The 13,241-nt window shown below is 46.8% G+C and overlaps 1 protein-coding gene across 6 annotated transcripts in view; it reads left to right on the forward strand.

The window, feature by feature from the left end:
- Positions 1–310: 310 nt before the first annotated feature.
- Positions 311–13,241, forward strand: part of ZMIZ1 (zinc finger MIZ-type containing 1) — a 558,395-nt gene continuing 545,464 nt past the window's right edge. For 2 of the 6 annotated variants that reach the window (XM_058188358.1, XM_058188359.1), the window contains exon 1: positions 370–941. The gene's annotated coding sequence lies outside the window, so the exon portion shown is untranslated. Of the gene's footprint in view, positions 326–368; positions 942–13,241 lie in introns of those variants that run through there. The other 4 variants (XM_058188354.1, XM_058188357.1, XM_058188355.1 and 1 more) reach the window with 3 other exon arrangements.

Consider the following 13,241-nt stretch of genomic DNA (forward strand, 5'->3'; position numbering starts at 1 on the left):
CCCTTTGATGCGAGGGGAGGAGGAGGAGAAGAAGAAGAAGGGGAGGAGAGGAGGGTGGGGAGGAGAGAGAGAGGTGGGGGAGGAAGGGATCGAAAGACAATTATTTGCGTTGTTCAACTTGGCTTTTCAGGATTGTAACTTTCGATGGTCAGAAGGTGGAGTGGAAGCGAAGGGAGCTTGGGGAGGGGGGCGGCGGCGGCGGCGGAGGAGGAGAAGAAGGGGAGGAGCCAGCCACCCAGCCAGCGGAAGGCGTCTACTCCAAGCTCCCTTTCAGATAGGAATCTGGGACAGATTTTGCCAACCGCCAGAAGCGCGGGGCCCTTTGGTAATAAAATAGCCCATGTAATTTGACACTTCAACTTGCTGGGCTTCTCTCCGCGAGTTGATTCACTTTTATTCTTTCTACTAACGCGGTGCTCTTTTTTTTTTTTACCCCCTCTTCCTCCCCCTTTTTTGGCTGGGTTGAAGGTTTGAGGGGGGGGGTTGGTGGTGGTTGTTTTTTTTAATATAAAAATCCTGTTTGTTTTTATTTTATATATTTTTTTATTATTATTTTCCTCTCTTCGCCGCCGCCCCCCTCGCACCTCTCCCCCGGAAAAAGCAAGGGAATAAGCGCGATTGAGAAGACAGACAGACACAGAGAGAGCGAGAGGAGAGAGAGAAAGACACACACACACACAAAACTTCACCTTCCCCCGAGCCGCCGGACCGCGACCTGCAATCCGCAGGGCGAGGGGGGAAAATAAAGAAGAGGGAGGGAGGCTGGTGGAAAACGACAGTATTGGAGGGTTTTTCTTTTTTTTTTTTTTGTCCCCCATTTCTTTTCCATGCCGCTTCTCCTTTTGGCCTTTTGGATGCTTCCTTTGCTTCCCGCCGGCTTCCCTATGCGTTTTGCCCGCCGGCCGCCCCAGCTGCTCGGCTTCTCCAGCGCCGAACCCTAGGTAAGTTGTTGGCGTCTTGCTGGTTCCCGCGGTCTCCGGTCGCCCCGGTGCTCCTTGCGTTGGAGAGCGGGGAAGGGGTTCCCCCTCCGGCTGGGGGGTGGGTGGGTGGGGGCTTGCAGAAACAATGGAAAAGGTCCGGGGGAGCGGAGAACAGGCAGGCAGGGTTGGATGGAGCTGGCCGAGCGATGGGGTTGGGTGGCCAGCTTGCAAAAACCGGGGGCTCCTCCGGCGAGTGTGTCTTGCCAAGCAGAAGAGTGGGAAGACTTCTTAAAGGGGCCGGGGTGCTTATTCGGGGATCGTTGGGCGCTGGGTGGGGGGCGTGTGTGGAAGCCTGGGAGCTCCCTGGGGGGAGGGGGGAGAAAGAGGGGGGGGGATGCGCTTAATTAATTGGCCTGCGAGATTAAATAAGTTGCTTGTGGTGGTTGTGTTTGTTTCCCCGCGGTCGCCAAGGGGTTGGGATGGGAGAAGAGCGCCCGGGAAAGAGAACCGGGTGTTTTAATATATATATTAAACCGGGTGTTTTAATATATATATTAAACCGGGTGTTTATAATATATTATATATTATAAAATTTAAATTGATTAATATGAATTTATATATATGTATAAATAAATAAAATCCCCACGGGGTTGAGCGGAAGCGTGCAAGGAAAAAGAAAAAAAAAGAAAAAAAGAGAAAAGGAAAGAATAAACCGGCGTTCAATATTGATGGATCCGCGAGAGGTGTTTTCTTTTGTGTGTGTGTATGTTGTGTTTCTGCATCTGAAGTTTTGGAGAAGCCGCAACAATGTTGCCTCGGCAAGGGAAGCCAAACCGGAGCAGGCTCGGTTGTGGCATTTAAAAAAAAAAAAAAAACACACAAATACACACACACACACACAACAAAAACAAAGGTTTAAAAATAAGCTGCTGGTTTAGCTGGCGGGAGGGGGGGTTGCAGGAGTGTTTCTTTCCCCCCCCCTTATTTTTTTATTTTTTTTTTGCTTTTCCTGGCTCTCTCTCTCTCTCTCTCTCCCTTCCATCCCCATTTCGCGCGCCCCCTCCCCGTGTCTCCTGACCCGGCTTTCCACTCCGGCCAAAGCGCCTTTCCTTAAAAAGCGACGCCTTTTCTGGATCGGTGGCAGCGGAGGGTGGAAGAGTTTGACGCCCGCGTGGAAAGAGATGTGCGAGCGGCTTTGGGGGTGGGGGTGGGGGAGGGAGGGGAGGAAAGAAGGAGCCGGTGGTGGTGGGGGGAGGAAGAATCGCTCGCCCTCCTCCGCTCGCGGGCTTGGGAATTGAGGCCTCTTAGCTAGGCTGGAGGGATGGGGTGGGGGGTCGGCGCGGGCGGTGGGCTTGGAATAGCCGCCCCCCTTCCCTCCCTACATCTGTCCAGGAAAGGCCAGGAGAAGCGGGGAGCGCAGAGAAAGCATGTGTGTGTTTTTGTGCGTGCGCGCCTGCCTTCCAAAAATTGGGGTGTGTGGGGAGGGTCTCTTCCCACCCCCACCCCCCCTCTGGCTGAAACGCTAGCCGGTAAAAATTTAAAAAATTTAAAAAAGCAGAAGGCACGCAACGATCCAGCAACGCCAGCAGTTTCAAAGAGGAGCCTGGAGTTCCTTGCCTTAACCCGGGAGAAAGTCTCGGAGGCTGATTTAGAAAACAGAAGGAGGGGAGGGGAGGGGAGGGGGCGGCGGAAAGGGGAAGGGGAGAGGAGGGGGGGCGGGAACGCAGAATCCCAATATTTCTTTCTTTCTTTTTTTTTTTTTACTTCTGTCCTGCAAACTTTTTTTGGCGGGGGGGACGTGGTGGTCTTGCCTGGAGGCACTGGGAAGGAGGGAAGGCTTCCGCTTCGGACTTTCTCCCCTCCCTCTTCCAAAAGACCCTTCCTCTTTCATTAGAAGCTGCAATTAAACATGGGCCTAAGAAACGAGGGGGGGGGGGCAGGGAGCTGTGAAGCTCAGCAGTGGCCCACCGGGTATAGTATAGGACGTTTGACTTGGCCCTTGCGTTCACACAGAGAGAGAGGGTTCGAAATCTGGGGTCTCCCCACCTCCCACATCATCACTGGGAGTTGTGCGTGTTTGGGGTTATGTGCACATGTTTCCTACAAACATATGGGGGGGGGCGCGGGAGAGAGAGAGAGAGAGAGAGACAGACAAAACTGGAATTGCTGATCTGATCTCTTTAACTTAAAGGATGTTCTGGGGGCCAGAAGAATTGGCTGTAATGTGACGCTGGGTGTTTGTAGCAACCTCTTCCTCCCTCCCTCCTTCTCTCTCTCTCCCCCACTCTCTCTCTTTCTCTCTCTGTCTCTCTTTCTGTCTCTGTCTCTCTCATTCTCTCTTTCTCGGTCTCTCTCTTTCTCTGTCTCTCTCTCTCTCATTCTCTCTTTCTCGGTCTGGTCTCTCTCTTTCTCCGTCTCTGTCTCTCCCTCTCTCTCCTCCCCCCCCTCGCCTCCTTTCTCTGCCCGCCTCCCCCTTGACACGAGAGTGAAGGATTTAACTTGGCAGGTTGAACAAATGCCCTCTGAAAGGTTTCTAAGAGACAGTAAGAAAGCAGGGACAGGATTGAAAAGGCACATGAATGCCTACGAATGGACCGAGCTTTCTTTTTTTTGTGGGGGGGGGAGGAGGAGAGGGGGGTGGGAAGATGAAATGGCTTTTTTTAAAAAAAAAAAAGAAAGAAAAAGAAACCTTGAATAAGCCACTGAAAAAGAAACCTTGAATAAGCTTTCGGCAAAGCCCCCGGTGGGACTGAGAGACCCTCCTCTGAAAGGGCCAAAGGCTGCCTTGGATGGATGATGAGAAAGGGGGGGGGCAGGGTACGTGTGTGTGTATGGGGGGGGCGGGACAGAGGGATGCTTGGATTTGCAATATGGGCTCTTGGGCTTTCGAAGCTGGAAAGAAGGTTAACGATGGGAATGATGATTATATGCTAGCATTAGGGGAAGGGGGTTTGCAAGAGATTAGGGCAGGAATGGGTGGGCTTCCCTTGGGTATAGTAGCCTCTAAAAGGGTCAGAGCCAGAGCCAGAGCCAGGGTTCAAGTGGTGGTGGTGAGAACTGGGTTGCGCAGCCACTCAATCGCTGGATTAGATTATATGGGTTTTCCTGGCCTTTGTCCATCTGCAAAAAAATGCGGTCTTTTTCTCACCCAACCAGATAGAAACGATATTGGGGGCCCCCATGGCCTGGAATTGAAGCTGGCGGGTTGTAATGAATTATTAGCCGAACTCAGATCTTGGCTTAGGGGAGGGCAGTAAGGGAATGCAGGCTTGTAAAAATTTTCACAGGGACGTCTGCAAAAAAAGGCCTGGTTCCACCGACAGACCACACAACAAGGTCTAACCAGTTTTTAAAAAGTCCAGCGTTTTATGGAAAGAAAAGGCTGTAATGATGAAAAGGCCGCCCCTTTCCCTATTTATTTATTTTTTGAGTTAGGGGAAAGAAGCTGCATCTGGTTATCAAGACAGTTGTGTCATTTCTTAAAGGACCCCCTGATAAACCTTGTAGGCTTGGTAAAAGGAGCGACTGGAAGGACAGAAGCTCCCAAGTGCAATTCCAAATCTGGGCTCATCCACAGGGAGTCCTGGACTTACGACTGCTGTCGAGCCAGAATCGCTGTTACTAAGTGAGTTTCTCCCCGTTTTACAACCCTTTCTCGCTGTGCCGTTCTTGGGGCAAGCCCTGCCGTTGTTCAGTTAGTAACACGGTCGTTAAAGTGAATCCAGTTTTCCCGTCGAAGGTTGCAAAACGGGGAATCCTGGGATATGGCGAACCGTCGTAAAATATGAACTGGTTGCCAAGCCTCTGGATTTGGATCACGTGGCCGCCGGGATGCTACCACGGTCACGAGGCGTGAGAAATAACTATGTATGGCAAAGCGCTTGGAAGAAAGAGTCCATTTGCAAACTTCTTCTGCCATAGTGGTGTTTTTGCAAATTGGAAGTTCCATCTTGCAATGCTGGTCCTTACTTCAACTTCTCTCTCTCTCTTCCTCCAAGTGGCCTTCTCTTCAACACCAGCCTTTCTTAGGATAGGGGACTGGAGGTTAAAACATATGACAAACGGTTGCAGGAACTGGGCCTGGCTAGTCTAGTGAAGAGAAGGACCAGGGGAGACAGGAGACCAGTCTTCCAATATTTGAGGGGCTGCCACAGAGACGAGGCGGTCAAGCTATTCTCCAAAGCACCTGAAGGCAGGAGGCAAGGAATAATGGATAGAAACTGAGCAAGGAGAGATTCAACCTGGAAATAAGGAGAAATTGTCTGATGGTGAAAACAATCAACCCTTGGAATAGAAATTGCTCTGGAAGTTGTGGGAGCTTCATCACTGGAGGCTTTCAAGAAGAGACTGGACTGCCATCTGTCAGAAATGGTGTATGGTCTCCTGCTCGGTTGGGGGGGTTGGACTAGATGACCTACAAGGTCCCTTCCAACTCGGTTAATCTGTTAATTTACTTGTCTACAAGATGACCTGTTGCCGATTTTATAATCTGGGAGAATTTGGAGCCTTTTCGACATAATCCCCAAAAACTGAACCGAGTAATGCTCACAAGTGCATTGTATTATTATTATTATTATTATTATTATTATTATTATTATTATTATTATTATTATTATTATTATTATTATTATTATTATTTGTTAATTCTGTTAGGATTGATCTGTTAGGGCCCGATTCAGATTTATGGAAGCCAAGGAGGATCAGGGATGGCCTTTTTTTCATGTTCAACTTGACGATGCTGAACCTACCAGCCGTCAAACAAAAGGCTCATTGAAAGCAAGAGCTTGCAATGGAACACGTGGGTGGTTCCATGGACTTGGCTGAAGCTCTCTTCTCCCTCATTTTGGGGACTGTGAAAGGATACTACACAAAGAGTAAGAGAAAAGGCGGTGCTAGTAGCTAATTTTTAAAAGCAGGCTTGCAAAAATGCAGGTCTCTTCAGAAGACTTAAGAGCGATATTGAAAATCGGAATAGCGACACTGGAAGATTTTGTCGCTTGCAAAATCATTGGTACACAGGTAGCCCCCACCCCCACTTAACAACAGTTCATTTAGGGCAGGGATCTGGCTGAGGAATTCTGGGAGTTGAAGTCCACAAGTCTTGAAGTTGCCAAGGTTGGAGACCCCTGATTTAGGAATCGTTGAAAGTTACAATGGCACGAAAAAGTGACTTCACAACTGTTTTTCACTATTACAACCATTGCAGGATCCCTCTCTCCGTGGTCAAAATTTGGACACTTGGAAACCGACTCATATTTATGACGGTTGCAGTGTCCCGGGGTCACGCAATCCCCTTTTGTGACCTTCCAACAAAGCAAAATCCATATTTAAGATTGACTTCACCACCGTGTTACTAACTTTCCAACTGAAATTAACTAATTCTGTTAAACAGGCGTGGCGGGAAAGATTGTAAATTGGGGCAGAGCTCACTTAAGTGTCTTGCTGGACAACAGAAATTTTGGTCGTTGGTCGAGGACTACCTGTGTGTAGGTTGAGAGTAAACGAATCCATTTTCAAGAGGTAGCTTTCAAAAAATTTCTGCCTGTGTGTATGGAGAATAATTGATATATTTTCAAGAGGTAGCTTTCAGAAAGTTTTCTGGGGAATCTTCTGCCATTAATAGAGCTTTTAAGGTGTTGCTTTTCAACCCTGGTTGTGATATAGATCATTAAGGGACTTGAAATGTAGAAGTTGACTTAGATTTTCTCTCTTTTTCTCTCTGTCTCTATCTCTGTCTCACTATCTCTCTCTCTCTGTGTGTGTCTCTGTCTCTCTCTGTGTGTGTGTGTGTCTGTCTGTCTTTTTTTCTCTGTCTCTCTCTTTCTCTCTCTTTCTCTCTGTCTCTCTCTCTCTCTGTGTCTCTCTCTCTCTCTGTGTGTCTCTCTGTGTCTCTGTGTCTCTCTCTCTGTCTCTGTGTGTCTGTCTCTCTGTCTCTCTCTCTGTCTCTTTCTCTCTGTCTCTCTCTCTGTGTTTCCTCTCTCTCTCTCTCTCTTTCTTTTAAAGCTCTGCAGGGTTTTACACTTTGCCTCTCAAATCTGGATTTCTCTTTAAAAACAAAGGCAAAGTTTCTTTAAAAAATGGTTTTGGAATCCAAAGATGGGCTTGCTGTTCTTGAGAAACAGAATTTTAGCTTTCCGGGGAAAAAAAAAGAACTCAGAAGGATGGTTCAAAGTTTGATAGTATTTGTGGCCCCCTAAACTTTGAGTAGGATTAAGGATGCTGCAGGGAGGGGAGAGGGAAAGATTAATAGTTATAATTAGTGGCATCCTTTGTGAAAGAGTTGCTTTGGAACAATGCTGTGGCAGCCTTGGCGATAAAGGATGTATTATAATTGAGTGAAATTAAACACAGCTTACTCGTTAGGAAGTAAATATCGGAATAAAAACAAATACTAACATTGTGGTGTGCCAATCCAAAGGCATGGAAGGGTCTACGGATGGAGAAGCGTAATCGTTTCTATGAATTCTATTGGTATTTTTCTAAGCACAAGGTTCTGGCACTGATGATGTTACCTAGTTGGGTCATGAGATGTCTGCAAGAAAACAAGCAACCTCAAAGACCCCCAAGGACCCTAACCATTTAACCCTGAGCTGAAAACATTCTCTCCTTTCTGTTGCTGAATTGTTTGAGTGAGTTTTGCTCCGTTTTACGACCTTTTTTTGCCATAGTTCCCTGCAGTTGTTATAGTTCCCTGAATCCCTGCAGTTGTTAAGTTAGTAACACTGTAGTTTAACTTTGTCAGAAGGTAGCAAAAGGGGAATCACGGGACATTGCGACCATCATAAATATGAGTCAGTTGCCAAGCTTCTGAATTTTGATTGCACAACCAAGGGGAGGCTGAAATGGTCAGAAGTGTGAAAAACGGCCACAAGTCACTTTTTCTCAATGCTGTTGTAATTTTAAACGGTCATTAAATGAACTGTTGTAAGATGAAGACTATCTGTACTCTGGAATAAGGAGAGGTAATATCTTAGGAAGGTTTCATATTTGATTCAGAAATGGCTGGGCTGAAGATACAGGTTTAGAATAGAATGAATGAGCTGTAAGGGACCTTTGTTGTGTCTCGTCCGATCTCACCACAGCCGGGGCCTTCTTATCTGCTTCCGAACATGGAGGAATGTCCTAGTATGCCTCCTGGCCCCAGCCCTGGCTCCATGCCCAGACAGGCTGAAGAGGAGGAAGTATCTCCAGCCCCCAGCTCTGGCTCCATGCCCAGGCAAACGGAGCAACTAGACCCCTCCCCCTCCTCCACAGCATGTGAGCCTGAGGGAGGTCAATTGCCAACAGCTGCAGACTGGAGTGACCCGCGCGGCAGAAGACTTGATAAACGGAGGCAACAGAAGGAAGGGAGGGGCAGGCCTGGATAAGTGCTGAGTCATGGAGCCACACCCCATGGCCTATATAAAGGACCTGCTTTCTGGCATTCTCTGAGTCAGGCAAAGTCTAAACATATCTTGCTGAAGTCACTTTCTGGTCTCCTGCCTGCCCTGAGGACTTTGCTAGGACTTTGGCAGAGCTGCAGAGGCACGCCTGATTCGGATTTCCCTGACCCGGCCGTCAGCGGAGGAGTGGGATACGACAACCTTGGAGGTCTTCTAGTCCAGCCCCCTGCTCAAGCAGGAGAACCGATACCATTTCAAATAAGTGACTGTCTAGACTCTTCTTAAAAACCTCCAGTGATGGAGCACCAATTTCTGGAGGCAAGATGTTCCACTGGTTAATTGTCCTCACGTTTAGGAAGTTTCTCCTTAATTCCAGGTTGCTTCTCTCCTTGATCAGTTTCCAACCATTGTTTCATGTCCTGCGCTTCGGTGCTTTGGAGAATAATTCGACCCCCCCTCTTCTTTGTGGCAGCCCCTCAAATACTGGAAGACTGCTATCAGGTCACCCCTAATTCTTCTTTTCTCTAGACTAGCCAGACCCAAAACCTGCAGCCCTTCTTCATAATGTTTTGGTCTCCAGGTGTTTGATCCTCTTAGTTGCTCTTCTTTGAACTTTTTCCAAAGTCTCAAAATCTTTTTTGTAGTATGGTGACCAAAATTGGTTGGAGTATTCCAGGTGGGGCCTTACTAAGGATTTATAAAGCGGTACTAATACTTCATGTGATCTTGATTCTATGCCTCTGTTTATACAAGGATTGTATTCGCTTTTTTGGCGGCTGCCGCATATTGTTGGCTCATCTTCAAGTGATTGTCCACTAAGTCTCCAGGTGCAGAACCAGGATCTGTTTTGAGGGCCACACCAAAGTTTGCACCAAGTTCTTTTAGGTGGACAAGACCAGAATCCCAGTTCTGGAGAACCTTCAAATTTGTGAAGAATATGATGATCCTGGGAGTATCTGGAAGACCTACCATCCCAGTTCTTAAGCCCATTAGCATTTTAGCCTTTCATAAGATGCTGAGCTTGTCGATCGAAAGGTCGGCAGTTCAGCGGTTCGAATCCCTAGTGCGGCGTAATGGGGTAAGCTCCCGTTACTTGTCCCAGCTTCTGCCAACCTAGCAGTTCGAAAGCACGTGAAAAATGCGAGTAGAAAAATAGAGACCACCTTTGGTGGGCAGGTAACAGCGTTCTGTGTGTCTTCGACATTTACTCATGCTGGCCACATGACCACGGAGACGTCTTCAGACAGCGCTGGCTCTTGGGCTTTGAAACGGAGATGAACACCGCCCCCTAGAGTCAGGAACGACTAGCACGTATGTGTGGGGGAACCTTTACTTTTACCCTCCAAACTGAAAAAAAGCCACTGGTTGTGACCTCATGGACTTTGGGATAACTCTAAGTTGCCCAACCAAAAGTTTGGAAAGTCATATGTGGCCAGTAGACTGTCCCATTTCACTCCTGCGTCAAGTCATAACATGGTTTGCTTAGTTTTGGCTTACCCTGGCAGGGAAAACCCACTTCTCTGCTTTATGGATCATGGTTTATGTTTTACTACACCAACCGAGCCTGGATATCTGTGCTAAACTACGTAAGTGGTGGGAAACGGGTGAATTTCAGCAGGTTCTGACAGGTTCTGGAGAACCGGTAGCGGAAATTTTGAGTAGTTCAGAGAACCGGCAAATACCACCTTTGGCTAGCCCCAGAGTAGGGAGGGAATGGAGATTTTGCAATGTCCTTCCCCTGCCACGCCCACCAAGCCACGTCCACAGAACCGGTAATAAAAAAAATTGAATTCCACCACTTTTTCTTGCAATTTCACTGTAAAATCATCTTCAGGTTGAACTGCTTATCCCTTTTGTTTGTTCAAATGGGAGCTCCTGCAAATTCATCCAGGAAAATGTTGGTTTCTAGCATGTGATCAGTAGCATCATAGTTTCCTAGGTATCTAGATGGATTTTCCGTGATTCTTAAAATATGACTTGCCTTTTCAAGTGTGTTTGAAAAGTTATTTTGGGTGAACTACGGTAGGTTTTTTTTTTAAAATTATTAATTGGAATTGCCTAATTCACGTGCTAATGTACTTTTTAGTTGAGAGTTTGGAGCAAAGTTTTGGATTCTAATAGAGGCTGGCACTTACCAAGGGTCTTAGAGACACCTTAAAGTCTAACTCTTAACCAATGTGGCAAGAAAAGTGATAAACTCTGGCAAAACTCACTTAATAGATGTCTCAATTAGCAACAAAAATGTTGGCCTGGGAGAACTTGGAGCCTTTTCTAAATAATCCCCCAAACTAAACTGAGTAGCGTTCACAATTGCATTTTTTTTAAGGTCCTTGACTTACGACTACAGTTGAGCCCTAACCTTTCTATTCTTTATATTCAAAAAGTTTTTATTAGTCAAAAAAAGGTTTATACAAATACATTTCAGGTATGGTAAATTTTCATTTTTCTTATCTAAAATAAGAATTTTACTCAAATTTTTTAACACATACAACAGCCATATGGCAAGCAGGTGACACGAAGTAGCTAAGTTTACAAATTTTAAATACGTAATAAAGAAGAGTCAAGAATAAACAGAATATCGTACAAAAGAGAGTAAGGAAAACCAACACAATCCCAAATATCTTTATCACTTCCTAGTTTTGGATCTCAGAACTCTGGGTTCAGCCTGGCCCAACTCCAGGGCCGCAACAGCGGCAGCCGCTTCCTCCCCATGATCTATAACCTCCCCTTCTTCAATTCCTGGGTCATCTGATTCCAGGAGGGCTTTGTGTTCCTCCACATAGGCCGTAGCCTCCATAATTGTACTGATTTTTTCGTAATGCCCTCCCGGAAAATCATCAATCCCTCTGGCATCAGCCATCTGAAGCCCACTCCCTTCTGGTACAATTTGCTTGACAAAAAATAATATTTCTTTCTTTTTTCACGTACCTGTCTGGGAATCTGCCTCAGAATGGCTATCTCCCTGCCCCTGTAAATCAGTGCCCCACTCCTATGTTTTCTAAGAATTTCATCTCTCGTCTCTCTTCTCACAAATTTGACATGAACCTCTCTGGGAACTGCATGCGTGCATATTGCAATTAACTCTATAAACTCGATCCACATCCCAATTCATGAAATCAACACCTCTCCCAAGAAATTCTCCCAACAATTTAGTCACAACATCTCTCAAGTCTTCTTGGTCCACTTCTTCCAAATTTTGAAACCTAAGGAAATAAGACATTTTATCCATCTGTAGTCCAAGCACAGCATTGCCTGTCGTCTCCTCTCTTTTCTGCACTGCCCGCATCTCACCCTCAAACCTTCCACTTTCTGCTTGTTTTCTGCTGAAACTTGTTGAGTATCCTTTAAATCCTTTTGGATAGTCACAATTTCTGCTCTTATTTCATCAATTTCTTGTCCATATTAGATAACTTTTCCAAAATTCTCTCCATCTCTCCAGCAGTTGGTCTCTGACCTTTTGCCATTAAGGAAAAAAAATACAAAATCCTCAGGCAGGCACAGTATCCTTGTAATTTCCTCCGGATCCACCAGGGGCACTCACAGGAGCAACGAGTCCAGAGTACAGTTAGTCAACCAGGAAGTCAAGGGAAGTGATGTCATCAAAATTCTCATAGTGAAGGCGGAAGCTGGGCGCCACCACTGTTCCCCAGAAGGAGGGGCCTCAAACCTTCCCTCCTAAATTTCTCCATCACCTCTTCTCTCCAGAGCTCCACAAAACCGGTAATCTTCTTATTTTAAGTTCTCCTCTCTCCAGAATAACTCGTGCTCCTTCCAACCGCAGGGGAGAAAACCCCCGCACCGGAGCACTCCACCACGTTACCGATATTCCCTTCCTTCTCCTCCTCAATTCTTCTCCGTTCCCTGTTCACCACCAGGCTGCTGCAGTTATAAATCCAATGCCCGGTGTCACGGGCACAGCGCCCAGGCGACGACCAAAATAATGGCGCGGCCTGTGGCCTCCAAACCCCGCCAGCCTAGACGCGCCAGCATCGGTCCCCACAGTCCTGTATGTCGGCTGGGAGACCCCTGGCGAGCCGTCCGTGCGGCAGGTGTCCTTTTCGGAACACCTGGCCCCTGAGGGCCTCGGCGGCGGCCGGATTCGGGCGCTGGAGGCAGGAGAAGCCTTCCAGACGTCCGTTGCCGCTGGATACCGGAAGTCGTCTCCCCCTAACCTTTCTATTCTTAAGTGAGACCATTGTTGTGAGTTTTGTCCCATTTTACGACCGTTTCTGCCACGGTTGTTACTAAGTGAATCACTACGGTTGTTCAGTTAGTTAATACAGTTGTTCAGTAAATCCGGTGATCGTGTGGAGGATGCTATAACGGTCATATGAAAAATGGTCATCAATTCCCTTTTTCAACGCCATTGTAATTTCAAACGGTCACTAAATGCAAAGTTGTAAGCCAAGAACTGTCCGGCAATTGGATTTTTGCAATCCAATATCAAGTATTTCCAATAGAAATGATTATCTTGTGGACTAGTCTCTTGCCTAGTGTTCAGGGAAGCTTCTTTGGTTTTAGGGAAAGTGAGCTTGGTTTACCCATTTGTTTACTGGCTGCCACGAAGTGTGATTCATTCCTTAAGCAAGAGCAAACTTTGACTTGAGTAGTGGATGGAGTATAGGTGACTCTTTTGTGCAAACCTGTAGTAAGGCGGGTGTGGCAGTAGGGCTGACATCAACACCAGGCTCCTAGAACCTTCCTTTCTCACTTCTCTTAAATTGCAGGATGTCTGGGTGTGGTTCTCATCAGATACTCGCAGCGGTACAATTGGGATTGGGATAGTATCAGGGTCACGTGAAGTGTTAGTTGATAAGGCCTTGGTTAAAACCACACTTGGAATATTCTATCCAGCTTTGGTCACCACGATATGAATAATATGTTGAGGTTCTCGAAGGAGGGCAGAGAAGAGCAACAAGAATGATTAGGGGATTGGAGG

Source organism: Ahaetulla prasina, chromosome 6, assembly GCF_028640845.1.
Source record: "Ahaetulla prasina isolate Xishuangbanna chromosome 6, ASM2864084v1, whole genome shotgun sequence".
NCBI classification, from domain to species: domain Eukaryota; kingdom Metazoa; phylum Chordata; class Lepidosauria; order Squamata; family Colubridae; genus Ahaetulla; species Ahaetulla prasina.